Source organism: Oncorhynchus keta, chromosome 14, assembly GCF_023373465.1.
Source record: "Oncorhynchus keta strain PuntledgeMale-10-30-2019 chromosome 14, Oket_V2, whole genome shotgun sequence".
In the NCBI taxonomy this organism is placed as follows: Eukaryota; Metazoa; Chordata; class Actinopteri; order Salmoniformes; family Salmonidae; genus Oncorhynchus; species Oncorhynchus keta.
In genome coordinates, this window is record NC_068434.1 from 13,002,935 (window position 1) to 13,029,845 (window position 26,911).

The following is a 26,911-nucleotide window of genomic DNA, read 5'->3' on the forward strand; positions in this document are numbered from 1 at the left end:
TATTTGCTATTCCTTTTGCCTCTCAAACATACAATTTTTCAAATCCTCGTCAATCCATGGGGATTTAACAGTTTTACAGTCATTTTCTTAATGGGCGCATGCTTATTAGTAATTGGAATAAGCAATTTAATAAATGTGTCAAGTGCAGCGTCTGGTTGATCCTCATTACACAGCACAGACCAGCAGCGTCTGGTTGATCCTCATTACACAGCACAGACCAGCAAATATTCTTTACATCTTCAACATCGGGGCCCCCGAGTGGCGCAGCGGTCTAATGCACTGCATCTGCGTGCTAGAGGAATCACTACAGACCCTGGTTAAATTCCAGACTGTACACAACCGGCCATGATTGGGAGTCCCGTAGGGCGGTGCACAATTTGGCCGGGGTAGGCCGTCATTGTAAATAACCATTTGTTCCTAACTGACTTGCCTAGTTATATAAAAAAAATTTTTTTTAAATATGAATCACTACAAAACCTCTTGTATGATCTCCAATACACTATATTAGGCACAGCCTTTGGAACTTTGGTTTTCCTAGATATGGCAACTATATTGCTACTATATTATGATCACTATTTCCGATGGATGTGGATGCTGCTTTAAAGCAGATTTCTGCAGCATTAGTAAAGATTGTTGTAATCGGTGAATAGGCCTACCACCATTGTGTTGTCAGCAAACTTAATGATGGTATTGGAGTTGTGTGCGGCCACACAGTCATGGGTGAACATGGAGTACAGGTAGGGAGTTAAGCACACAACTCTGAGGGGCCCCAATGTTGCCTACCCTCACCACCAAGGGACGGCGCATTAGGAGGGAAGTGTTCAGTCACCGGGTCCTTAACTTGGTGATGAGCATAGAGGGTACTATTTTTGTTTTTTTTACCTTTATTTAACTAGGCAGGTCAGTTAAGAACAAATTCTTATTTTCAATGACGGCCTAGGAACAGGTCTTCAGGTCCTGTTGATAGGATAATCTCGAACGGGGCTCATCCAGTTTGTTTTCCAGTGATTGTAAGTTCGTCAGTAGAACGGAGGGTAGAGGCGGTTTACGTACTCCCAGACTTAGTTTTGTCAGGGTGCCCACACGTCGACCTCTCTTACTCCGCCTTCTTCTTATCCAAGTCTCGGGGATTAGGGCCTGTTCCAGGTTGAGCAGTATGTCCCGAGCCTCCGACTCGTTGAAATAGAAATCTTCATCCAAATGAAGGTTAGTGATCGCTGTTCTGATGTCTAGAAGCTCTTTTCGGTCATAGGAAAAGATGGCAGAAACATTATGTACAACCAAAAGTTAAGCTCAGCGAAAAAAATATATAATCAAATAGCAAAATTGGTCAGGAGCCTGTAAAACGACTGCTATCCATTGCAGTGCTATTCTGGGTGTCATATGTCATTGATCCCTCTGTGATTGTGGTGTTATGTCTCACTGGTTGTACAGTAGTATGATCATTCTACTATTAAATATCAGAGGTTACAGGGATATGATCAAACGACAGCCTGGTAAAAACAATGACTTCAAAGCCCTGCGAACACCGTCAGGACTTTTACAAGACACATCGTCCTCCCAACCATCAGCAATGCAATCACTTTGTCTCCAATCCTCTGCAAACACATAATAATAGCTATTTTATCTAGGCCCCAGAACTGAGTTGCCATAGAAACCAATTTCAAGGAGGAGGCTTTAAAACACACTAAAGTAATTGTCTAGTGTTTCCAGATTTCTATGAAATATGACCTATAATTAATTACAATACGACTACAGTAGTTATGTTAAAAAGAAGCTCTTCTGTGTTGGAATTGAGTGGGCGTACCCCAACAACAGAATGGTGTGGGCATACCCCAACAACAGAATGGTGTGGGCGTACCCCAACAACAGAATGGTGTGGGCGTACCCCAACAACAGAATGGTGTGGGCGTACCCCAACAACAGAATGGTGTGGGCGTACCCCAACAACAGAATGGTGTGGGCGTACCCCAACAACAGAATGGTGTGGGCGTACCCCAACAACAGAATGGTGTGGGCGTACCCAACAACAGAATGGTGTGGGCGTACCCCAACAACAGAATGGTGTGGGCATACGCAACAACAGAATGGTGTGGGCATACCCCAACAACAGAATGGTGTGGGCGTACCCCAACAACAGAATGCTGTGGGCGTACCCAACAACAGAATGGTGTGGGCGTACCCTAACAACAGAATGGTGTGGGCGTACCCTAACAACAGAATGCTGTGGGCGTACCCAACAACAGAATGGAGTGGGCGTACCCAACAACCGAATGATGTGGGTGTACCCAACAACAGAATGGAGTGGGCGTACCCAACAACAGAATGCTGTGGGCGTACCCAACAACAGAATGGAGTGGGCGTACCCAACAACAGAATGGTGTGGGCGTACCCAACAACAGAATGGAGTGGGCGTACCCAACAACAGAATGCTGTGGGCGTACCCAACAACAGAATGGTGTGGGCGTACCCAACAACAGAATGGTGTGGGCGTACCCAACAACAGAATGGTGTGGGTGTACCCAACAACAGAATGGTGTGGGTGTACCCAACAACAGAATGGAGTGGGCGTACCCCAACACCAGAATGGTGTGAACATACCCAACACCAGAATGCTGTGGGCGTACCCAACAACAGAATGGAGTGGGCGTACCCAACAACAGAATGCTGTGGGCGTGCCCCAATAACAGAATGGAGTGGGCGTACCCCAACAACAGAATGCTGTGGGCGTACCCAACAACAGAATGCTGTGGGCGTACCCAACAACAGAATGGAGTGGGCGTACCCCAACAACAGAATGCTGTGGGCGTACCCAACAACAGAATGCTGTGGGCGTACCCAACAACAGAATGGAGTGGGCGTACCCCAACAACAGAATGCTGTGGGCGTACCCAACAACAGAATGCTGTGGGCGTACCCAACAACAGAATGGAGTGGGCGTACCCCAACAACAGAATGCTGTGGGCGTGCCCCAACAACAGAGTGGAGTGGGCGTACCCCAACAACAGAATGCTGTGGGCGTGCCCCAACAACAGAGTGGAGTGGGCGTACCCCAACAACAGAATGCTGTGGGCATACCCCAACAACAGAATGCTGTGGGCGTACCCAACAACAGAATGGTGTGGGCGTACCCCAACAACAGAATGGTGTGGGCGTACCCCAACAACAGAATGGTGTGGACGTACCCAACAACAGAATGGAGTGGGCGTACCCCAACAACAGAATGCTGTGGGCGTACCCAACAACAGAATGCTGTGGGCGTACCCAACAACAGAATGGAGTGGGCGTACCCCAACAACAGAATGCTGTGGGCGTGCCCCAACAACAGAGTGGAGTGGGCGTACCCCAACAACAGAATGCTGTGGGCATACCCCAACAACAGAGTGGCGTGAAAATACCCAACAATAGAATGGTGTGGGCGTACCCAACAACAGAATGGTGTGGGCGTACCCAACAACAGAATGCTGTACCCAACAACAGAATGGTGTGGGCGTACCCAACAACAGAATGGAGTGGCGTACCCAACAACAGAATGCTGTGGGCGTACCCAACAACAGAATGGAGTGGGCGTACCCCAACAACAGAATGCTGTGGGCGTGCCCCAACAACAGAGTGGAGTGGGCGTACCCCAACAACAGAATGCTGTGGGCATACCCCAACAACAGAGTGGCGTGAAAATACCCAACAATAGAATGGTGTGGGCGTACCCAACAACAGAATGGTGTGGGCGTACCCCAACAACAGAATGGTGTGGGCGTACCCCAACAACAGAATGGTGTGGACGTACCCAACAACAGAATGGAGTGGGCGTACCCCAACAACAGAATGCTGTGGGCGTACCCAACAACAGAATGCTGTGGGCGTACCCAACAACAGAATGGAGTGGGCGTACCCCAACAACAGAATGCTGTGGGCGTGCCCCAACAACAGAAGGCGTACCCCAACAACAGAATGCTGTGGGCATACCCCAACAACAGAGTGGCGAAAATACCCAACAACAGAATGGTGTGGGCGTACCCAACAACAGAATGGTGTGGGCGTACCCCAACAACAGAATGGTGTGGGCGTACCCCAACAACAGAATGGTGTGGGCGTACCCAACAACAGAATGGTGTGGGCGTACCCCAACAACAGAATGCTGTGGAATGCTGTGGGCGTACCCCAACAACAGAAACCCAACAACAGAATGCTGTGGGCGTACCCAACAACAGAATGGAGTGGGCGTACCCCAACAACAGAATGCTGTGGGCGTACCCAACAACAGAATGCTGTGGGCGTACCCAACAACAGAATGGTGTGGGCGTACCCCAACAACAGAATGCTGTGGGCGTACCCAACAACAGAATGGTGTGGGCGTACCCAACAACAGAATGGTGTGGGCGTACCCAACAACAGAATGCTGTGGGCGTACCCAACAACAGAATGGTGTGGGCGTACCCAACAACAGAATGGTGTGGGCGTACCCAACAACAGAATGGTGTGGGCGTACCCAACAACAGAATGGTGTGGGCGTACCCAACAACAGAATGGTGTGGGCGTACCCAACAACAGAATGGTGTGGGCGTACCCAACAACAGAATGGTGTGGGCGTACCCGACAACAGAATGGTGTGAACATACCCAACAACAGAATGGTGTGGACGTACCCAACAACAGAATGGTGTGGGCGTACCCAACAACAGAATGGTGTGGGCGTACCCAACAACAGAATGGTGTGGACGTACCCAACAACAGAATGGTGTGGGCGTACCCAACAACAGAATGGTGTGGGCGTACCCAACAACAGAATGGTGTGGGCGTACCCCAACAACAGAATGGTGTGGGCGTACCCCAACAACAGAATGGTGTGGGCGTACCCAACAACAGAATGGTGTGAACATACCCAACAACAGAATGGTGTGAACATACCCAACAACAGAATGGTGTGGGCGTACCCAACAACAGAATGGTGTGGGCGTACCCAACAACAGAATGGTGTGAACATACCCAACAACAGAATGGTGTGAACATACCCAACAACAGAATGGTGTGAACATACCCAACAACAGAATGGTGTGGGCGTACCCAACAACAGAATGGTGTGGGCGTACCCAACAACAGAATGGTGTGAACATACCCAACAACAGAATGGTGTGAACATATACCGGTCAATTAAAATATTCATGTGAATAGACCGCTGACTGACCAGCTCATCCTCCTCAGGAGGATCACATCATCCTCTTTGAGGAAATAGCAAGTACTTTGAAATGGTCTGTTTGAGATACAAGTTTGAGCTGGGGTCTCTTCTCCAATTTATGCTTTGGCCACAAATACAAGTATAGGACAAGTCGATCACATTATTTGGGTACGAATACGAGTTAGCAGAATACCAACTTTTAAAAGTGAGATTTTCACTGGACAGTTACTCTAAAGCATATCTTACCTGTGGCAGTATTATATGGTAAAGAGAACCTCTAAAACCATCAGCTATTCAAACGGTTCTATAATGAAAACATGAATTAAATGAATTAACTTGTGGGCGTGAGCTCACCCATATATTCACAACAAATTATTAATCCAAATATTATGAGTAATCAACAAACAGTTTCCAAACATACAAATGTGCTTTTAAAGTTGTTGGAATACCATTAATTTTAAATTAAATAACTAAAAAATAACTTTCTACTGACATTCAATCACACCTTAATCAGGGAGCTTCATCATTTGTCTCATAATGTTCCTCAGCTGGGCAATATCAAGTGATTTTACATCAGATCTAAGATCTGTGACCAGATACTTGTTGCATACCAAGGGATTTATCAAGGGATGGCAAACCATACTGGACAGTGCTGGACAGTGCACACTGGCACCTGATAGCAGCTGCAAACATACAGGTATGTGCCAAAATAAAGGAAACACCAACATAGTGTCTTCATAGGGCTGTGGGCCACCACGAACCACCAGAACAGCTTCAAGTGTTTTCATGTATTTTGGCAGTTACCAGTACATAGCATATAGCAACAGAGTGAGAAGAAGGGCAAAGCCCCGCTGTGAACATCATGGCCATTGTCACATTGATGAATGTATCTCAAGAGAAGAAAAAGTGAAGAGGATTATTTTTCTTTCAATCCACTTCCCAAAGGAAGCCTAGATTTGTGTGTGCACATGTCCTTCGCGGTTCGTGTGCACGTGTGCGTGCGTTTGTACTTGCGTCCATGTCTGCACGTGTGCGTGTGTGTGTGCGCGTGTGTGTGTGTGTGTTTATGTGTGTGCACGTGTGTGTGTGTGTGTGTGTGTGTGTGTGTGTGTGTGTGTGTGTGTGTGTGTGTGTGTGTGTGTGTGTGTGTGTGTGTGTGTGTGTGTGTGTGTGTGTGTGTGTGTGTGTGTGTGTGTGTGTGTGTGTGTGCGTGCGGACATAGGCCTGGGTGACTGTGCGTGTGAAAAGGCAAATGTCACAACATTAATCAGAGGAGAGAATAAAGACATTGAGTGTAGCTTTACGTGCCAAGGGCAACATGGCTCAAATGCACAATACATAATCACTGCTATTTCCACAACATCGCTCCAACACAACAGCTTTTGAATTGGAATTGGTTCAAGTTAAGAGAAATCGATTTGGGAATGTTAAACCATGTATTTTATATTCCCTTCATGTTGTTGTTTACTCTTGACTTCCTGATAAATATCCAGTTAGTCCAATAACGTCTCCAGGAAGCTGCTGTCTTTCCTTTATAAAACACCACTAACCATTTGCCCTTTACTCTGTTGAACAAAAAACATCTGCATGGAAAGAAAGGGTATTTCTGCCAGTCAAAAGTATCAACATGAGTTCCCTTTCAACTGCAGCAAAACACCAACACTTCTGTTACTATTTCGCAGTATACTCAATTAAGCACGCTTAATTAGCTTGTGGCTTTACACCAAATCATTTAGGATTAATGAGCGATTGTCTGAACTGGAAGAATTTCACTTGCAATAAGGAGCGATGGAGTGTGAAGGAAGCTGCTCCCGTCCTGAAATGTCACTCACAGGGTTAGACATGGAACCAGACTGGCAGCCCTGTCCTTTCCAGACCATTTAGATGACTACTGGACCAGCAGTGGAGTAGGAAAAGAGGTGTGTCACATGCTGTCCAAACAGATGCGAGGTTCAGAAGGTTATTTATGTGGTGGCAAAAAAAATGAAGAGTTATTAACTCTAATTGCATATCCTTCCTGTTTAGGCTATATACTGTATATCCTTCCTGTTTAGGCTATATACTGTATATCCTTCCTGATTAGGCTATAAACTGTATATCCTTCCTGTTTAGGCTATATACTGCATATCCTTCCTGTTTAGGCTATATACTGCATATCCTTCCTGTTTAGGCTATATACTGTATATCCTTCCTGTTTAGGCTATATACTGTATATCCTTCCTGTTTAGGCTATATACTGTATATCCTTCCTGTTTAGGCTATATACTGCATATCCTTCCTGTTTAGGCTATATACTGTATATCCTTCCTGTTTAGGCTATATACTGCATATCCTTCCTGATTAGGCTATATACTGTATATCCTTCCTGTTTAGGCTATATACTGTATATCCTTCCTGTTTAGGCTATATACTGTATATCCTTCCTGTTCAGGCTATATACTGTATATCCTTCCTGATTAGGCTATATACTGTATATCCTTCCTGATTAGGCTATATACTGTATATCCTTCCTGATTAGGCTATATACTGTATATCCTTCCTGATTAGGCTATATACTGTATATCCTTCCTGATTAGGCTATATACTGTATATCCTTCCTGATTAGGCTATATACTGTATATCCTTCCTGATTAGGCTATATACTGTATATCCTTCCTGATTAGGCTATATACTGTATATACTTCCTGATTAGGCTATATACTGTATATCCTTCCTGATTAGGCTATATACTGTATATCCTTCCTGATTAGGCTATATACTGTATATCCTTCCTGTTCAGGCTATATACTGTATATCCTTCCTGATTAGGCTATATACTGTATATCCTTCCTGATTAGGCTATATACTGTATATCCTTCCTGTTTAGGCTATATACTGTATATCCTTCCTGATTAGGCTATATACTGTATATACTTCCTGATTAGGCTATATACTGTATATCCTTCCTGATTAGGCTATATACTGTATATCCTTCCTGATTAGGCTATATACTGTATATCCTTCCTGATTAGGCTATATACTGTATATACTTCCTGATTAGGCTATATACTGTATATCCTTGCTGATTAGGCTATATACTGTATATCCTTCCTGTTCAGGCTATATACTGCATATCCTTCCTGTTTAGGCTATATACTGTATATCCTTCCTGTTTAGGCTATATACTGTATATCCTTCCTGATTAGGCTATATACTGTATATCCTTCCTGTTCAGGCTATATACTGCATATCCTTCCTGTTTAGGCTATATACTGTATATACTTCCTGTTTAGGCTATATACTGTATATCCTTCCTGTTTAGGCTATATACTGCATATCCTTCCTGTTTAGGCTATTTACTGCATATCCTTCCTGTTTAGGTTATATACTCTATCTCTCTCTCTCTTCCTGTATTTGACACATGCAGTACTTGCAAATCCCCACTAAGATACAGCAGAATACCATTCCCTCCACTGGTCTCCTCAGCCTAGTCTGGTCCAATTGTGACTGATCAACCCCATGGTAGTTCTGGTGATGATGATGATGGTGATTGACACCTGCATTGCTTGCTGTTTGGGGTTTTAGGCCGGGTTTCTGTACAGCACTTTGAGATATCAGCTGATGTACGAAGGGCTATATAAATACATTTGATTTGAAAGCCTTGATGACAGTGGCAGTGAAAGAGGAGAGGGAACCGAGGGGTGGTGCCCACCTTGACAGCAGTCAGAAACTGATGACCATAGAGGAACATTGTATAATTCCTTCCAACAGGTAGGTGATGTATAAGCATATAATTAGATATAACAATACTAGAATGGAAATAATGAATTTGAAGAGTTTATCTGCACTGAATGTTCGTTAGCTAGCTAGCTAGCCAGGCAGTTTTACATTTTTCAAATTAACTGTCAATATTTCAACATTCTATGGTTGAAATCAGTTGATGATAGTAAATGCAACAAGTGCTGATATTGATTCATACAATAGTACTCACAACTTTCCAAGAAAACTACAATTTTGACATTTATGGTCTGTTTACACATATTTTAGAGGCTATTTATAAAGAGCATTTGTATAAAACCCATATAAAATGTATTTTATAATTATATGATTATTTCAGGTTGACAATAATTTCATTACACAATTTCTGATATATTACATGCCTCACTTTTACTTTCCTGCATAAGTATAGATATACCTCTATTGCCATTCATTCGAATTGGACTGGTTTCGATTACTCCCTGGCCAATATGGCTGCCATTTTCATTCTGGAACTTTGAGGGATTATGACATAGCCCTTCTAATTTAATAGGATCTCTGTGTGTATGACCAATACATGGCTTGTGCGCTGGTGGGCCTCATGTGATCATGAAAGCAATGTGGTGATGGCGCTGTGTAATGATAATGATTCATTCGTTTCCTCTTGACCTGAGGGGTGGGGTTGGAGGGCTGCTGTTTAGGGGAGGCCTGTGAGTGCACGCGTGTGAAGGCGGTCAGATTTACGGCCCATGCTACGCTAGGGAGAAGGATGTGGTGGCTGACACCTGGGAGACAAGGGCGATAAATGGGCACCGGGAGGTCCAGGGGAGCGCAGTAATCGACTGATAGAACATTGTATAGAAACAGCAACACAATGCCACATATATCACTCTGCATGTCAGCCATGGCCACACACAGTCACCCATTAATAACTGATCATCACTCTGCATGTCAGCCATGGCCACACACAGCCACCCATTAATAACTGATCGTATGCATGTAAAGAAAGACTTCTTCAATATCTATCTGTGATGAGACTGGCTGGGTTTCCACCTCTGCACCAGGCAGGGAGAGTCTCAGAGCAGGAATATAATGGTGTGTGTGTGTGGGCATTGTTGAGGGAGGTCACCACAGCCACTGTCATTAGGGAGCCATGCGTGCCTGAAATAGATTAAAGAGATTCTCATGGAGGAAGGAACCAAGAACTTGTAGGGTAGGACTAGATCCATATCCTTCAACTTCAACCGTGTGTGTGTGTGTGTGTGTGTGTGTGTGTGTGTGTGTGTGTGTGTGTGTGTGTGTGTGTGTGTGTGTGTGTGTGTGTGTGTGTGTGTGTGTGTGTGTGTGTGTGTGTGTGTGTGTGTGTGTGTGTGTGTGTGTGTGTGTGTTTGTGTGTGTGTGTCCGTGCGTATGTGTGTATCAGCAATCTGCATCTGCGGAAATTGTGGTTCCCTCTAATTTATCCGCCTTTGTGTATAACTTGAAAGGGGACATGATTTGTACTGTGAAAACCACACGTGCCATTTTCCCTTCTCCTGCTGGCTCAACACGCACTTTCATTATTACCATGTAAATGAATTTCCTTCATCATTTACTGAGCCAATCTAAAGCCTCTCCATGACTGTCCCTCACTTTCCCCGGCTGTGGAGACACCTTCTTCCTGACATTTAATCAAAGTGGGCTTAAATGGCTCTGCTGGATGGGGCCTGGGAGGGTCCGTTTCCCATTAGACCAGGGCTCTTTGACATCATAAAGACATAGATGCTTGGGACTGGGCGTATGTAACAGAAGATAGTGACTTTGCGGCAGGGGGGACAGAGACAGAGGGACGGAGTCGGGGGGTGTTGGGGGGATTTCAGCAGTGTTGCTGGATATCCACCTCCTTGGTAGGAACAGGCTTCATCGCTGTGGCACTACATCTTTGTGGAGTGTACCCCGTGCCACACACACACCCACACCCACACACACACACACACACACACACACACACACACACAGACACACACATAACTCTTTCTTGCCATTTCAGATGCTGTTGGGGTGTTTGGTAGACATTAAATCAGCTGAAAGCAGCACAGTGTGTTCAAAGGTATTATACAACTTCAGGTAAAGGCTAGAGAATAATGCAGACAAGAAAATAATATATCCATTGTAATGACCTCATATCAACAGGCCTACACGAATGCATCTGTCTCTATATACACTATCTATACGGACACTCCTTCAAATTAGTGGATTCGGCTATTTCAGCCCCACCTATTGCTGACAGGTGTATAAAATCGAGCACACAGCCATGCAATCTCCACAGACAAGCATTGGCAGTAGAATGGCCTTACTGTAGAGCTCAGTGACTTTCAACGTGGCATCGTCATAGGATGCCACCTTTCCTACAAGTTCGTTTGTCAGATTTCTGCCCTGCTAAAGATTCCCCGATCAACTGGAAGTGCTGTTATTGTGAAGTCAAAACTTCTAGGAGCAACAACGGCTCAGCCGCGAAGTGGTAGGCCACAAAAACTCACAGAACGGGACTGTCCTCGGTTGCAACACTCACTACTGAGTTCCAAACCGCCCTCTGCAATGTCAGCACAAGAACTGTTCGTCGGGAGCTTCATGAAATGGGTTTCCATCCAAGCCTAAGATCACCATGCGCAATGCCAAGCGTCGACTGGAGTGGTGTAAAGTTCGCCACCATTGGACTCTTTGGCAGTGGAAACACGTACTCTCACACTTCACCATCTTGCTGTCCGACAGATGAATCTGGGTTTGGCGGATGTCAGGAGAATGCTGCCGGCCCGAAAGCATAGTGCCAACTGTAAAGTTTGGTGGAGGAGGAATAATGGTCTGGGGCCCCTAAGTTTCAGTGAAGGGAAATAGTAATGCTACAACATGCAATGACATTATAGATGATTCTGTGCTTCCGTGTTTGTGGAATAAGTTTGGGAAAGGCCATTTCCTGTTTCAGCAAGACAATGCGCCTGTGCACAAAGCGAGGTCCATACAGAAATGGTTTGTCGATATCGGTGTGGAAGAACTTGACTGGACTGCACAGAGCCCTGACCTCAACCCCATCAAACACCTTTAGGATGAATTGGAACGCCGATTACGAGCTTGGCCTAATTGCCCAACATCAGTGCCCGACCTCACTAATGGTCTTGTGGCTGAATGGAAGCAAGTTCCTTCAGCAATGTTCCAACATGTAGTGGAAAGCCTTCACAGAAGAGTGGAGGCTGTTATAGTGGCCAAGGGGGGCAACTTCATATTAAAGCCCATGATTTTGGAATGAGGTGCCCACACACTTTTGGTCATGTAGTGTATCTTCTATTGTATAGTTTACCATATCACTCTTGCGTCCCCATTTCACCCCCCAACACAACCTGAGCCCTTCATGTCTGCTCGCCAGAACTAACCCCAAGCAACACTGTCACCAATGAGAGATTTATTAGAATCACTTAGCTTGAGACCCCATAACTCTCTAATTAATATCTCTATTTGCATATCCATTAGCACCTTTCCCAGTGTGTGTAGAAATCGGTGTTAATGAGCATTGATGATGATGCCGATGTCAATATTCCCAGATTTGTCTGTGAGTGGAGAGGTGGGGAGGGAATTAGTGAGGAGTGTTAAGGTACTTGACACTAATGGAATGCTGAGCCAATTGTGAGTGTGACACACAACATGGCCTTCTCACTGGAGGTTGTCACACAGCATGAGATTAGGAGAGAGTGAGAGGGAGAGAGAGAGAGAGAGAGAGAGAGAGAGAGAGAGAGAGAGAGAGAGAGAGAGAGAGAGAGAGAGAGAGAGAGAGAGAGACCGTGGTAACACCACAACAGTGGGGCAAAAAAGTATTTAGTCAGCCACCAATTGTGCAAGTTCTCCCACTTAAAAAGATGAGAGAGGCCTGTAATTTTCATCATAGGTACACTTCAACTGTGACAGACAAAATGAGAAAAAAAATACAGAAAATCACATTGTAGGATTTTTAATGAATTTATTTGCAAATTATGGTGGAAAATAAGTATTTGGTCACCTACAAACAAGCAAGATTTCTGGCTCAAACACAGCTATCCAGACAGGCACACAACATTGGGTGCACTCAGGTCCGTTTCTGACCTGATATAGAAATACATAGAAATGATATTTCCATTGGGCTTCCAAGTGGCGCTGTGGTCTAAGCCACTGCATCTCAGTGCTAGAGGCGTCACTACAGACACCCTGGTTTGAGTCCATCACAACCGGTCGTGATTGGGAGTCTCATAAGGCGGCGCACAATTGGCCCAGCGTCGTCCGGGGTAGGCCGTCATTGTAAATAAGAATATGTTCTTAACTGACATGCCTAGTTAAATAAAGGTTACATTTAAAAATAATAATGACATCTAGTCATTTGTTATTCCTAGGGTTTGTCATCAGCACTGGAGACCTTCCAGAGAACAGTGTCCGAGAGCAGGCTGACCTTCCAGAGAACACTGTCCGAGAGCAGGCTGACCTTCCAGAGAACAGTGTCCGAGAGCAGGCTGACCTTCCAGAGAACACTGTCCGAGAGCAGGCTGACCTTCCAGAGAACAGTGTCCGAGAGCAGGCTGACCTTCCAGAGAACAGTGTCCGAGAGCAGGCTGACCTTCCAGAGAACACTGTCCGAGAGCAGGCTGACCTTCCAGAGAACACTAGCTAGCTCCCACCCTGGTTAGGACTGACCTGAGGAGGGGAGACTGGAGCGGTAGCAGCTCAGTTGTCTGCTAGAAGCTAGTTCATTTAAAACCCTGCAAGTCAGCAGAACATAACAAACCAAGGCTGTTGTTTTATTCATCACTGCAGCAAACTATGTGGCCTGGAGAATGGGGCCCAGCACTACTGTAAGTAGGCCTATGAGTCCCAATGAAACACTTTGCCTGCTAAGGCTATATTGTGTATACGGCATCTTTGTGGGTTCACACATAAGATCATTTTGAAGGTAAAGCCTACTGAGCACTGCAACTTAGGGTCGTTTCTAGAGTTATAATGAGAGAGGTGTCCCACTGGGCACACTGCGTCATTTCACGTGGATAATTGCGTAATATTTGGTTGTATATTAACCCACAAAAAAAACAGCCAAAAGTGTTATCACTGTTATCACTGTGCTTTCAACCATCTAAAAGCACAACCAAATTGCAATGGAAAAACAATTACATTGTCTGTTAAATTGTCACCCAAATGTCTTTCACTGCACATTTTACCCATTTAAAAGCGTAGCAAAGTTAAAATGGGAATACAATGTAAGGTTTTATTTTTTATTTATACAAGATGTTGACACTAATATCACTGTGCTTCATCTAATAGCAGAACCAAATGACCTGGATTACAGTTGAGATTACATTAAAAGTACATGGTGCAAGTGATCAATGCTGTTTGAAATCCCATCACAGATTATTACAGCCATTGTGAAGATCTCTACAGACCTGCGACCTTTGCATGCTATCTTGAACATGCCTGCTGTGTATGCTTACGTGTGAAGACATGTATAGATAGAGTAACCCATGGATCTGTTACTCATGTTAAGGTTGAATATACATTAGCATCAATGATGATTGATTAAGTATGGTCACATTTCATTTGCTCTGTTAAACCTACCCTTTGGAATGTTTTCGATAGCAACAGTGAATCTATTTAGTTTTTAAGTGGAAATCTCTCACCAATCATTCTCACGAGATAGCACACTAATAGTCAATTACAAATATCATAGCTGAACTTTCACCTCAAAACAACAGTTTACATTTATGACTTTAAAAAAATGTATTTTCCACGCACTGTAGATTCCACGTCACAATACGTTGGCCGATTACATTGAAACAACGTTGATTCAACCAGTTTTTGCCCACTGGGTTGGTAAGTGCTATTCTAGAGATACAGACACAGAATCCACTCGTATTGCCAATCATTCTCTGAAAGACTTATGATATGTTTTATAGCCCCTACTCACACTTCAAGTCAATGACAACATCAAAAAACTTATCCAAACGTAAATGCCAAGCACCTTCACACAGAAGCCGCGCATTACTATTCAGAGCATAAATCAGCCCTCAGATCATTTTCCAGAGACACTAAATATAGATTAATAAGCATTACACAAGGCCACGTTGTTCTCTTAATTTTCTCTTTAATAATTTATGGGATAATGATATAATGTGGATGAGCCCACAAATGTAAAAAAAAAAAAAATAACCGGATACTGTACTCATGCCCTCATTTCAGAGGATTTCAAGAGCAGTTGTCTACACATATGAGCTGGAAAATTGCATCTGAAATTCCAATCTGCTGGGAATCTCCCACACTTGTTTGCATTTACCTTGATATTCCCCAACCAACATTTATCAGTTAAATGGAAGACTTTGATGTGGGGTCCAGTAATTTCTAGATGAATGGTCTGTACAAACACTTCTGTGTTTTTTTCAAGCCACTCTTGGAGGACAATTGAACTTGGATGACAAAAAACGCTTCCTATGGCTAAATATCCTCTCCACTTCAATGACAAATGACTCAAAAAAGTTGAATAAAACCAATCCTATCTTTACATGTGGATCTATTTGATACTGAGAGAAAGATGCATGCATTTATATTCTCCAACTTATTCCCCAAATGTCAGACAGTAGAAGTCATTTCACTAATTGTGCAGAAGCACATCATGCACATGATCCCTCTGGGTCCAGTCCACCAGTACTAATCCCTTTTCCTCAGGTCTTGGTCCCTCTGGGTCCAGTCCACCAGCACTAATCCCTTTTCCTCAGGTCTTGGTCCCTCTGGGTCCAGTCCACCAGCAGTAATCCCTTTTCCTCAGGTCTTGGTCCCTCTGGGTCCAGTCCACCAGCACTAATCCCTTTTCCTCAGGTCTTGGTCCCTCTGGGTCCAGTCCACCAGCACTAATCCCTTTTCCTCAGGTCTTGGTCCCTCTGGGTCCAGTCCACCAGCACTAATCCCTTTTCCTCAGGACTTGGTCCCTCTGGGTCCAGTCCACTAGTATGAATCCCTTTTCCTCAGGACTTGGTCCCTCTGGGTCCAGTCCACTAGTATGAATCCCTTTTCCTCAGGACTTGGTCCCTCTGGGTCCAGTCCACCAGCACTAATCCCTTTTCCTCAGGTCTTGGTCCCTCTGGGTCCAGTCCACCAGCACTAATCCCTTTTCCTCAGGTCTTGGTCCCTCTGGGTCCAGTCCACCAGCACTAATCCCTTTTCCTCAGGTCTTGGTCCCTCTGGGTCCAGTCCACCAGCACTAATCCCTTTTCCTCAGGACTTGGTCCCTCTGGGTCCAGTCCACTAGTATGAATCCCTTTTCCTCAGGTCTTGGTCCCTCTGGGTCCAGTCCACTAGTATGAATCCCTTTTCCTCAGGACTTGGTCCCTCTGGGTCCAGTCCACCAGCACTAATCCCTTTTCCTCAGGACTTGGTCCCTCTGGGTCCAGTCCACCAGCACTAATCCCTTTTCCTCAGGTCTTGGTCCCTCTGGGTCCAGTCCACCAGCACTAATCCCTTTTCCTCAGGACTTGGTCCCTCTGGGTCCAGTCCACTAGTATGAATCCCTTTTCCTCAGGTCTTGGTCCCTCTGGGTCCAGTCCACTAGTATGAATCCCTTTTCCTCAGGACTTGGTCCCTCTGGGTCCAGTCCACCAGCACTAATCCCTTTTCCTCAGGACTTGGTCCCTCTGGGTCCAGTACACCAGCACTAATCCCTTTTCCTCAGGTCTTGGTCCCTCTGGGTCCAGTCCACCAGTACTAATCCATTTTCCTCAGGTCTTGGTCCCTCTGTGTCCAGTCCACCAGCACTAATCCCTTTTCCTCAGGTCTTGGTCCCTCTGGGTCCAGTCCACTAGTATGAATCCCTTTTCCTCAGGACTTGGTCCCTCTGTGTCCAGTACACCAGCACTAATCCCTTTTCCTCAGGTCTTGGTCCCTCTGGGTCCAGTACACCAGCACTAATCCCTTTTCCTCAGGTCTTGGTCCCTCTGGGTCCAGTCCACCAGCACTAATCCCTTTTCCTCAGGACTTGGTCCCTCTGTGTCCAGTCCACCAGCACTAATCTCTTTTCCTCAGGTCTTGGTCCCTCTGGGTCCAGTCCACCAGCACTAATCCCTTTTCCTCAGGACTTGGTCCCTCTGGGTCCAGTCCACCAGCACTAATCCCTTTTCCTCAGGACTTGGTCCCTCTGGGTCCAGTCCACCAGCACTAATCCCTTTTCCTCAGGACTTGGTCCCTCTGTGTCCAGTCCACCAGCACTAATCTCTTTTCCTCAGGTCTTGGTCCCTCTGGGTCCAGTCCACCAGCACTAATCCCTTTTCCTCAGGACTTGGTCCCTCTGGGTCCAGTCCACCAGTACTAATCCCTTTTCCTCAGGTCTTGGTCCCTCTGGGTCCAGTCCACTAGTATGAATCCCTTTTCCTCAGGTCTTGGTCCCTCTGGGTCCAGTCCACCAGTACTAATCCCTTTTCCTCAGGTCTTGGTCCCTCTGGGTCCAGTCCACTAGTATGAATCCCTTTTCCTCAGGTCTTGGTCCCTCTGGGTCCAGTCCACTAGTATGAATCCCTTTTCCTCAGGACTTGGTCCCTCTGGGTCCAGTCCACTAGTATGAATCCCTTTTCCTCAGGTCTTGGTCCCTCTGGGTCCAGTCCACTAGTATGAATCCCTTTTCCTCAGGTCTTGGTCCCTCTGTGTCCAGTCCACCAGCACTAATCCCTTTTCCTCAGGACTTGGTCCCTCTGGGTCCAGTCCACTAGTATGAATCCCTTTTCCTCAGGTCTTGGTCCCTCTGGGTCCAGTCCACTAGTATGAATCCCTTTTCCTCAGGTCTTGGTCCCTCTGTGTCCAGTCCACCAGCACTAATCCCTTTTCCTCAGGACTTGGTCCCTCTGGGTCCAGTCCACCAGCACTAATCCCTCTTCCTCAGGTCTTGGTCCCTCTGTGTCCAGTCCACCAGCACTAATCCCTTTTCCTCAGGACTTGGTCCCTCTGGGTCCAGTACACCAGCACTAATCCCTTTTCCTCAGGACTTGGTCCCTCTGGGTCCAGTCCACCAGCACTAATCCCTTTTCCTCAGAACTTGGTCCCTCTGGGTCCAGTCCACTAGTATGAATCCCTTTTCCTCAGGTCTTGGTCCCTCTGTGTCCAGTCCACCAGCACTAATCCCTTTTCCTCAGGTCTTGGTCCCTCTGGGTCCAGTCCACTAGTATGAATCCCTTTTCCTCAGGACTTGGTCCCTCTGGGTCCAGTCCACTAGTATGAATCCCTTTTCCTCAGGACTTGGTTCCTCTGGGTCCAGTCCACTAGTATGAATCCCTTTTCCTCAGGTCTTGGTCCCTCTGTGTCCAGTCCACCAGTACTAATCCCTTTTCCTCAGGACTTGGTCCCTCTGGGTCCAGTCCACTAGTATGAATCCCTTTTCCTCAGGACTTGGTCCCTCTGGGTCCAGTCCACTAGTATGAATCCCTTTTCCTCAGGTCTTGGTCCCTCTGGGTCCAGTCCACTAGTATGAATCCCTTTTCCTCAGGACTTAGTCCCTCTCTGCTCTATTGCAAAGGACCCAGGAATCCCCAAACACCCATTCCCCTTTCTACACGTTACCCATTTGCTCCTGAGAGAAAGATAGACGCATTTATATTCTACAACATTTTCTCCAAATGTCGGACAGTGGTCCCTCTCTGCTCCACTGCAAATGACCCAGGGCCTGCTGAACTTTGTGCCAAGTTACCTAAACCCTATGCTACAGGGCCAACAAATGGTTCCTTGTTCCGTTGTTCTTTTTTTTTTTTTACTTTTGAGAAGGAGAATAAACACTATAACAGAAATAAATGTTCTGCTCTTTCGGCTCCCCAAACAGTCACACTAATTATCTAATTAACGAGAATTAGGAAAACCGAAATGTTCGATTCAAACATTTAATCAGCAAACTGAATAGAAACCTAGTTTTTGTCTGATGGAGGGGTACCAAGGATGGCTGCCATGTCTCTCTCTCCCAAGAGGTAGTTTCATACATCTTTAAAGAGTCCTTACATATCAAAGCCAAAACACATCCATCTTGTCTACTCAATAAAAGCCTTGTGGTATATATATATATTTTTACATTTTAGTCATTTAGCAGACTTACAGTATGCATATATTTTAATCTGTTTTTTCCCTATTACCTTTCTATAGTTTAAAGCATTGCTGAATATTTTCAACAGCTCACAGCAACTACAGTGCTGTTTCAGGGCACTGTGCTGCAGCATTTACAAGCTTCATGTCTATCACAGCAACTACAGTGCTGTTTCAGGGCACTGTGCTGCAGCATTTACAAGCTTCAGGTCTATTACAGCAACTACAGTACTGTTTCAGGGCACTGTGCTGCAGCATTTACAAGCTTCAGGTCTATCACAGCAACTACAGTGCTGTTTCAGGGCACTGTGCTGCAGCATTTACAAGCTTCAGGTCTATTACAGCAACTACAGTACTGTTTCAGGGCACTGTGCTGCAGCATTTACAAGCTTCAGGTCTATCACAGCAACTACAGTGCTGTTTCAGGGCACTGTGCTGCAGCATTTACAAGCTTCATGTCTATCACAGCAACTACAGTGCTGTTTCAGGGCACTGTGCTGCAGCATTTACAAGCTTCAGGTCTATTACAGCAACTACAGTACTGTTTCAGGGCACTGTGCTGCAGCATTTACAAGCTTCAGGTCTATCACAGCAACTACAGTGCTGTTTCAGGGCACTGTGCTGCAGCATTTACAAGCTTCAGGTCTATCACAGCAACTACAGTACTGTTTCAGGGCACTGTGCTGCAGCATTTACAAGCTTCAGGTCTATCACAGCAACTACAGTGCTGTTTCAGGGCACTGTGCTGCAGCATTTACAAGCTTCAGGTCTATCACAGCAACTACAGTGCTGAACGCATTACAGTATTCATTCAAATAATTGCGCAGGAATGAGCTGTATGTGTCTGAATGTGACGTGAATCAACAAAAGATTATGGGAACATCTCTTGTGTATACATATGACATTCGGATGAACATTTGTGCAAATGTATACATGTTTTTCTTTTGAAGATGGAAATGTAATCCTTGAATGATTAAAATCCTGCGGCGAGTATTCCATTTTAAAGATGTTAATGGGGTGAATCTATTGTATGAGCCTGCATAAGTACTCCACTCTCAAGTGGTGACATTTGAAGACAATGGGTGCTACTACCGTACTGGTTGCTCAGCTGTCACAGGCCCGCACCGAGCCTCACAAAAAGACTGGTGTTTGCTCAAACACAATTACACAAGAAAAGCTGCATTGAGAATCCTCTAATGGACCATCTGTTTAAAGAGATTACCTTTCCTGGGGAAATCACCTTACATGAAGTGCAGTCAGTTGGTTTCCCTGCAGGGAGTGTCAAACAAACCCCAGCAGACCTTCCCAGACATGATCAATCAAAACGATGACATCCCATGCATATTTCAACAGTTTGCGTGTTTGCACTGTAGATACCGTATTGATCATGCATTGACTTTATCTACCTTAGTCTAGCTTCAGCAAAAGCAGCAAAGGAGGACTTGTGAGTGTATTTAACTCCAAAACTGTGATCGGACAAGCGATAATGAGTGTTTTGTGCTTAGCGATACTGTCAAATCCTCGTCATGCCCATGCTCTTCTGAACCCCTCTGGTGTACTGGGGACACTGTGCTCTATTTGGACCATCACATCTGACGCGGTATCTAAGAACACGGTGCTAAGATGTCTGAAGATACTACAAAAATACTAGTCGAATCATAGCTTTCATACAGGGCTAGTTCTGTCATGAAACACCCCTGCCACGTGCCTGTTAAGACAGTACAGGCACACAGAATTAATCGTTTGAGAGCTGTTCTCTCTTCGTCTTATCTACTTCCAAAGGAGAATATTCAAATGAATACAACTCATCAAGTGTTTCTCAAAGAATCACACTATTGACAGGCATATCTGTGGAGAACATACAAATCATGTATTCATGCCGGCCATAGTACCCTCCCTTTACAGCTAGACGTGCTCCTTCACTATACAGTAGCTAAGCTCTTAGTAATGTGAGTGGAGCGAGACACATTTGGTATGTAAGGCAGGGGAGAGATAACAGAGAATTCTGTGAATTCCGAGTTCTGTGTTCTTGAGAAACTGTCAGCTTCACCACTGGTGGAGAAGGGTCCTTCCAGATTCTCTCCAAAACTGACAGCACATGTGGAGTATGTGAAACATGTTGAAACATGTTTGCAATCCGTCTTTCTCAAGCCATCTGTCATGTCAGTGAGAAATACGTTAACGGTATGATTTTCTATGAAATAAGTTTACATTATGTGTCACGCCCTAACCTTAGATATCTCTGTTTTTCTATATATTTTGGTTAGGTCAGGGTGTGACTAGGGTGAATACTCTAGTTTTTGTATGTTTAGGGTTTTTGTATGTCTATGTTGGCCTGATATGGTTCCCAATCAGAGACAGCTGTTTATCGTTGTCTCTGATTGGGGATCATATTTAGGTAGCCATTTTCCTAATTTGTGTTGTGGGATCTTGTCTAGATTTAGTTGCCTTAGTGCACAACAGTAGCTTCACGTTTCGTTTGGTTATTTGTTGTTTTCGTTCAGTGAGTTTCGGTTTATTAAAATGATGTGGAACTCTACTCACGCTGCACCTTGGTCTCATCATTACGACGAACGTGACAGTATGATTCTCTGTGAAATAAGTTTACAGTATTATTCTATATTAAATAGGTTTATAGTATGATTCTCTGTGAAATAAGTTTACAGTATGATTATCTATTAAATAAGTTTACATTATGATTCTCTATCAAATAAGTTTACAGTATAATTCTCTATTAAATACATGTATAGTATGATTCTCTATTAAATACATTTATAGTATGATTCTCTATTAAATACATTTATAGTATGATTCTCTATGAAATATGTTTACAATATGATTCTTTATTAAATAAGTTTATAGTATGAATCTCTATGAAATACGATTCTCTATGAAATACAATTACAGTGTGATTCTCTATGAAATACGATTACAGTATGAATCTCTATGAAATACGATTCTCTATGAAATACAATTACAGTGTGATTCTCTATGAAATACGATTACAGTATGATTCTCTATGAAATACGATTACAGTATGATTCTCTATGAAATACGATTACAGTATGATTCTCTATGAAATACGATTACAGTATGATTCTCTATGAAATACGATTACAGTATGATTCTCTTTGAAATACGATTACAGTATGATTCTCTTTGAAATACGATTACAGTATGATTCTCTTTGAAATACGATTACAGTATGATTCTCTTTGAAATACGATTACAGTATGATTCTCTATGAAATACGATTACAGTATGATTCTCTATGAAATACGATTACAGTATGATTCTCTATGAAATACGATTACAGTGTGATTCTCTATGAAATACGATTACAGTGTGATTCTCTATGAAATACGATTACAGTGTGATTCTCTATGAAATACGATTACAGTATGATTCTCTATGAAATACGATTACAGTATGATTCTCTATGAAATACGATTACAGTGTGATTCTCTATGAAATACGATTACAGTGTGATTCTCTATGAAATACGATTACAGTGTGATTCTCTATGAAATACGATTACAGTATGATTCTCTATGAAATACGATTACAGTATGATTCTCTATGAAATACGATTACAGTATGATTCTCTATGAAATACGATTACAGTATGATTCTCTATGAAATACGATTACAGTGTGATTCTCTATGAAATACGATTACAGTATGATTCTATATGAAATACAATTACAGTGTGATTCTCTTTGAAAGGGTTTTGTTCAAGACCGGTATTCAACTAGTCAACACATTTTTAAGTCCTTGATAAGTTCTGCACCACCTGTGGATTCCAAAGCCCAAGACTGAAAAACACTGCCTTCAAACATTAAGCAATTCCCCTGTGGTATTATCTCAACGGTGTTTTCACCAGACCAATTTTGGATTATTCTAAATGATAAATAATAAAACCATGGCCAACAAATGTTTTATTTATTTAACCTTTATTTAACCAGGAAAAGCACATTGAGACCCAGAGTCTCTTTTTCAAGGGAGACCAGGCCAAGAAGGCAGCAACAATCAGTACATTACATAACTAAAACATACAACAATACAACACAACATGATCCAGCCTAAAAAAAACATTTACACTCCTCTGTAACAGTCTTCCATTAATATATAAACTTCATAAACAAAGCAATCTCCTGTATGTAACTATTGCACTAAATTGCATAAGGTAAACATAGATACTAATGTATAGCATACGGTACATACCCACATTAAATAATACTATAGTATACTATGGTATAAAAACTGTAGTTTTCACTGTAGTGTTTTTGCTGACTTTACTGTAGTATTCACTGTAGTGTTTTTGCTGACTAAAGTATCTTTGACATAGAAGTGGAGGCTTTCTCCTTGAGAAAACCTACTAGAGAAATGCTAAAAGAGTACATTTTCCATAACCTATAGATAGGTTCTATAGATGTATTTCTATAACCTGTAGGTAGGTTCTATAGATGTATTTCTATAACCTGTAGGTAGGTTCTATAGATGTATTTCTATAACCTTGAGACTGGTACAGGTAGGTCATGGATTCCTCTTGTCCACCTTTTGAAGCCGGGATGAGTTTAGCACCCACCAAGCTTCTTCTCTTTCTGTAACCTGTAGAGCACGCAACATCACTATTGTAAAGAACTTTGAGACTGGTACAGACATCTTAGATAAGAGCTTCATGCCCTTAAATCTAAATTCCTCTAAATGTCCATGTATCAGTTTGGTGGAGGGCAGGATTGGCAAGGCACAGGGGGAGGGGAGTGGGTGGTGGAGTTCTCCTTCCTTTTTTAAAATGTTTTTTTTTTAACTTGATTTGATAAAAACAAAAAGTGCAGTAAAATCTGTGTTTATGTTGTTAAAATATCCGCTTCTATTGCAGTGCCTATCAGCAGGAGTAAGAGTGGATAAAATCACAATATAATGCACCAGATATCCTCTCTAAAAAAGGTTTAAAAGTGGATTAAAAGTGATAGATATGCTAAAGAAGCACAGAGAGGATGGTTAGCTTGTTCCTCTCGAATCATGGGTTTCAGAGATGGATTGTCCACCGACTTGAGGGTAAACCTGCGCCACAGGACAGCCATCCTCTCCTCTACTGTTCTCAGTCCTGAAAGGTCATGTATGTAGTGTGTGTTTGTGTACGTCGGGAGTCTGTATGCCATCTTGATGCAAAGGTTTTGAATGGTCCGAAGTTTTCTGACATCAGAACTCCCCACGTTACACCAGGCTGGTGAAGCATACTTGGATGTAGCTCTGGTACACTCTGACGGCTGTTCCAGGCGTGGCTCCTCCTTCAATTCTGCAAAGTAGCTTTAGGTTGTTCAGTCGTATCCTTCCCGCTTTCTCCAGGTACTCTATGGGAGGACACCAGAACATGTTTTCTTAGCCGTTGGGGTCGTCTGGAGTGCCTGTCCATACAGTTTAAGGTGCACTTACTTAGTTCTTTTGGGGTTTCTGGAGAGGAGGACGCACTGAGTCTTCAGCGGTGTTGAGCTTGACCCGCCACAGATTGGCCGAGTGCTCGATCACTGTTATGCTCCTCTGTAGCTTTTTTCCAGCAGTGGGTAAAGTTTTTGGAGGAGGCCTAATAACTGATATGGTCTGCAGACTGGGCCACTTGTCCCTCTTTGGGTAATAAATATCACAGACGTACATTAAAAACAGTAGTGGACTAAGGGCGGAGCCTTGGGGTACTCTGAAGAGAACCTGAATAATGGGGTTCCCCCACCATTACTGCTATTACTGCTATCTCCTGCTGATTTAAAAAGCTATTTAAAAGACTGATCATCTGAGTGGCGAGTTGTATCCGATAGCCTATAGATGAGCCCATTTTCAATGTCAAAGTAGACAGTCAACACCACCTATTTTTTGTTGAACCCTCTTTGTACATCTTCAGCCAGCCTCAGGATATTGTCGGTAGTTGATTACATCTTCCTGAAGACGGCTTGATGTACACTCCGATGTTGTCGAAGTGCCTCTGGAGCCGGCTGGCAAGGAGGGGGAACACAATATATGGTCTACTTGGCATGTAGCTTTCTCACTTGTGGGTGGCACAAATTGGTATAAAGGGGATGGGAATGGGCAGGATATAAGAAAATGAAAAACTGTAGTATTTACTATAGTTTACTATAGTACAAGTCTCTCACCATTGCCGCTTGCTATATACCACCTTCTGCCCCCAGCTGTGCCCTGGACAACATATTTAAATTGATTGCCACCCATCTATCTTCAGAGCTCGTGCTGTTAGGTGACCTAAACTGGGACAAGCTTAACAACCCGGCCATCCTACAATCTAAGCTTGATGCCATCAATCTCACACAAATGATCAATGAACCTACCAGGTACAACCCCAAATCCATTAACACAGACCCCCTAATAGATATCATCATAAACAACCTGCCCTCCAAATATACCTCTGCTGTCTTCAACCAGGTTCTCAGCGATTACTGCCTCATTGCTTGTATCCATAATGAAGCTGCGGTTATATGACCACCCCTCATCACTGTCAAACGCTCCCTAAAACACTTCAGCGAGCATGACGTTCTAATTGACCTGGCCCAGGTATCCTGGAAGGGTATTGACCTCATTCCTTCAGAAGAAGATGCCTGTTATTCTTCAAAAGTGCTTTCCTCACAATCTTAAATAAGCATGCCCCATTCAACAAAATTAGAACCAGGAACAGATATAGTCCGTGGTTCACTCCAGACCTGACTGCACTTGACCAGAACAAAAACATCCTGTGGCGTACGGCATTTGCATCGAATAGCCCCCGGGATATGCAACTTTTCAGGGAAGTTAGGAACCGACATACACAGGCAGTTAGGAAAGCAAAGGCTAGCTTTTTAAAACAGAAATTTGCATCCTGCAGCACAAACTCCTAAAATTTCTGCGACACTGTAAAGTCCATGGAGAATAAGAGCACCTCCTCCCAGCTGCCCACTGCACTGAGGCTAGGAAACACTGTCACCAATGATAAATCCACAATAATTGAACATTTCGATAAGCATTTTTCTACGGCTGGCCATGCTTTCCACCTGGCCACCCATACCCTTGTCAACAGCCCTGCAACCCCCACCGCAACTTTCCCAAGGCTCCCCCATTTCTCCTTCCCACAAATCCAGATAGCTGATGTTCTGAAAAAGCTGCAAAATCTGGACCCCTACAAATCAGCAGGGCTAGACAATCTGGACCCTCTTTTTCTAAAATTATCAGCCGAAATTGTTGCAACCCCTATTATTAACCTGTTCAATCTCTCTTTCGTATCGTCTGACGTCCCCAAAGATTGGAAAGCTGCCACAGTCATCCCCCTCTTCAAAGGGGGAGAGACTCCAGACCCAAACTGCTACAGACCTATATCTATCCTATCCTGCATTTCTAATGTCTTCGAAAGCCAAGCTAACAAACAGATCACCGACAATTTCGAATCTCACAGTACCTTCTCTGCTATGCAATCTGGTTTCCGAGCTGGTCATGGGTGCATCTCAGCCACGCTCAAGGTCCTAAACGATATCATAACCGCCATCGATAAGAGACAATACTGTGCAGCTGTATTCATCGACCTGGCCAAGACTTTCAAAATTGTCAATCACCACATTCTTATCGGCAGACTCAACAGCCTTGGTTTCTCAAATGACTGCCTCGCCTGGTTCACCAACTACTTCTCAGACAGAGTTCAGTGTTTCAAATCGGAGGGCCTGTTGTCCGGACCTCTGGCAGCTATGGGGGTGCCACATGGGTCAATTCTCGGGCCGACTCTTTTCTCTGTATAGATCAATGATGTCGTTCTGGACACTGTGTTAACTAACCTCCAGACGAGCTTCAATGCCATACAACTCTCCTTCTGTGGCCTCCAACTGCTCTTAAATGCAAGTAAAACTAAACGCATGCTCTTCAACCGATCACTGCC

General features: G+C 44.1%; 1 protein-coding gene and 1 pseudogene across 3 annotated transcripts in view; both read right to left on the reverse strand.

The window, feature by feature from the left end:
- Nucleotides 1–26,911, reverse strand: part of LOC118392863 (glutamate receptor ionotropic, delta-2-like) — a 716,766-nt gene that overhangs the window by 633,334 nt on the left and 56,521 nt on the right. The gene's annotated exons all lie outside the window — the stretch shown is intronic.
- On the reverse strand, nucleotides 23,355–23,407 carry LOC118394340 (uncharacterized; annotated as a pseudogene).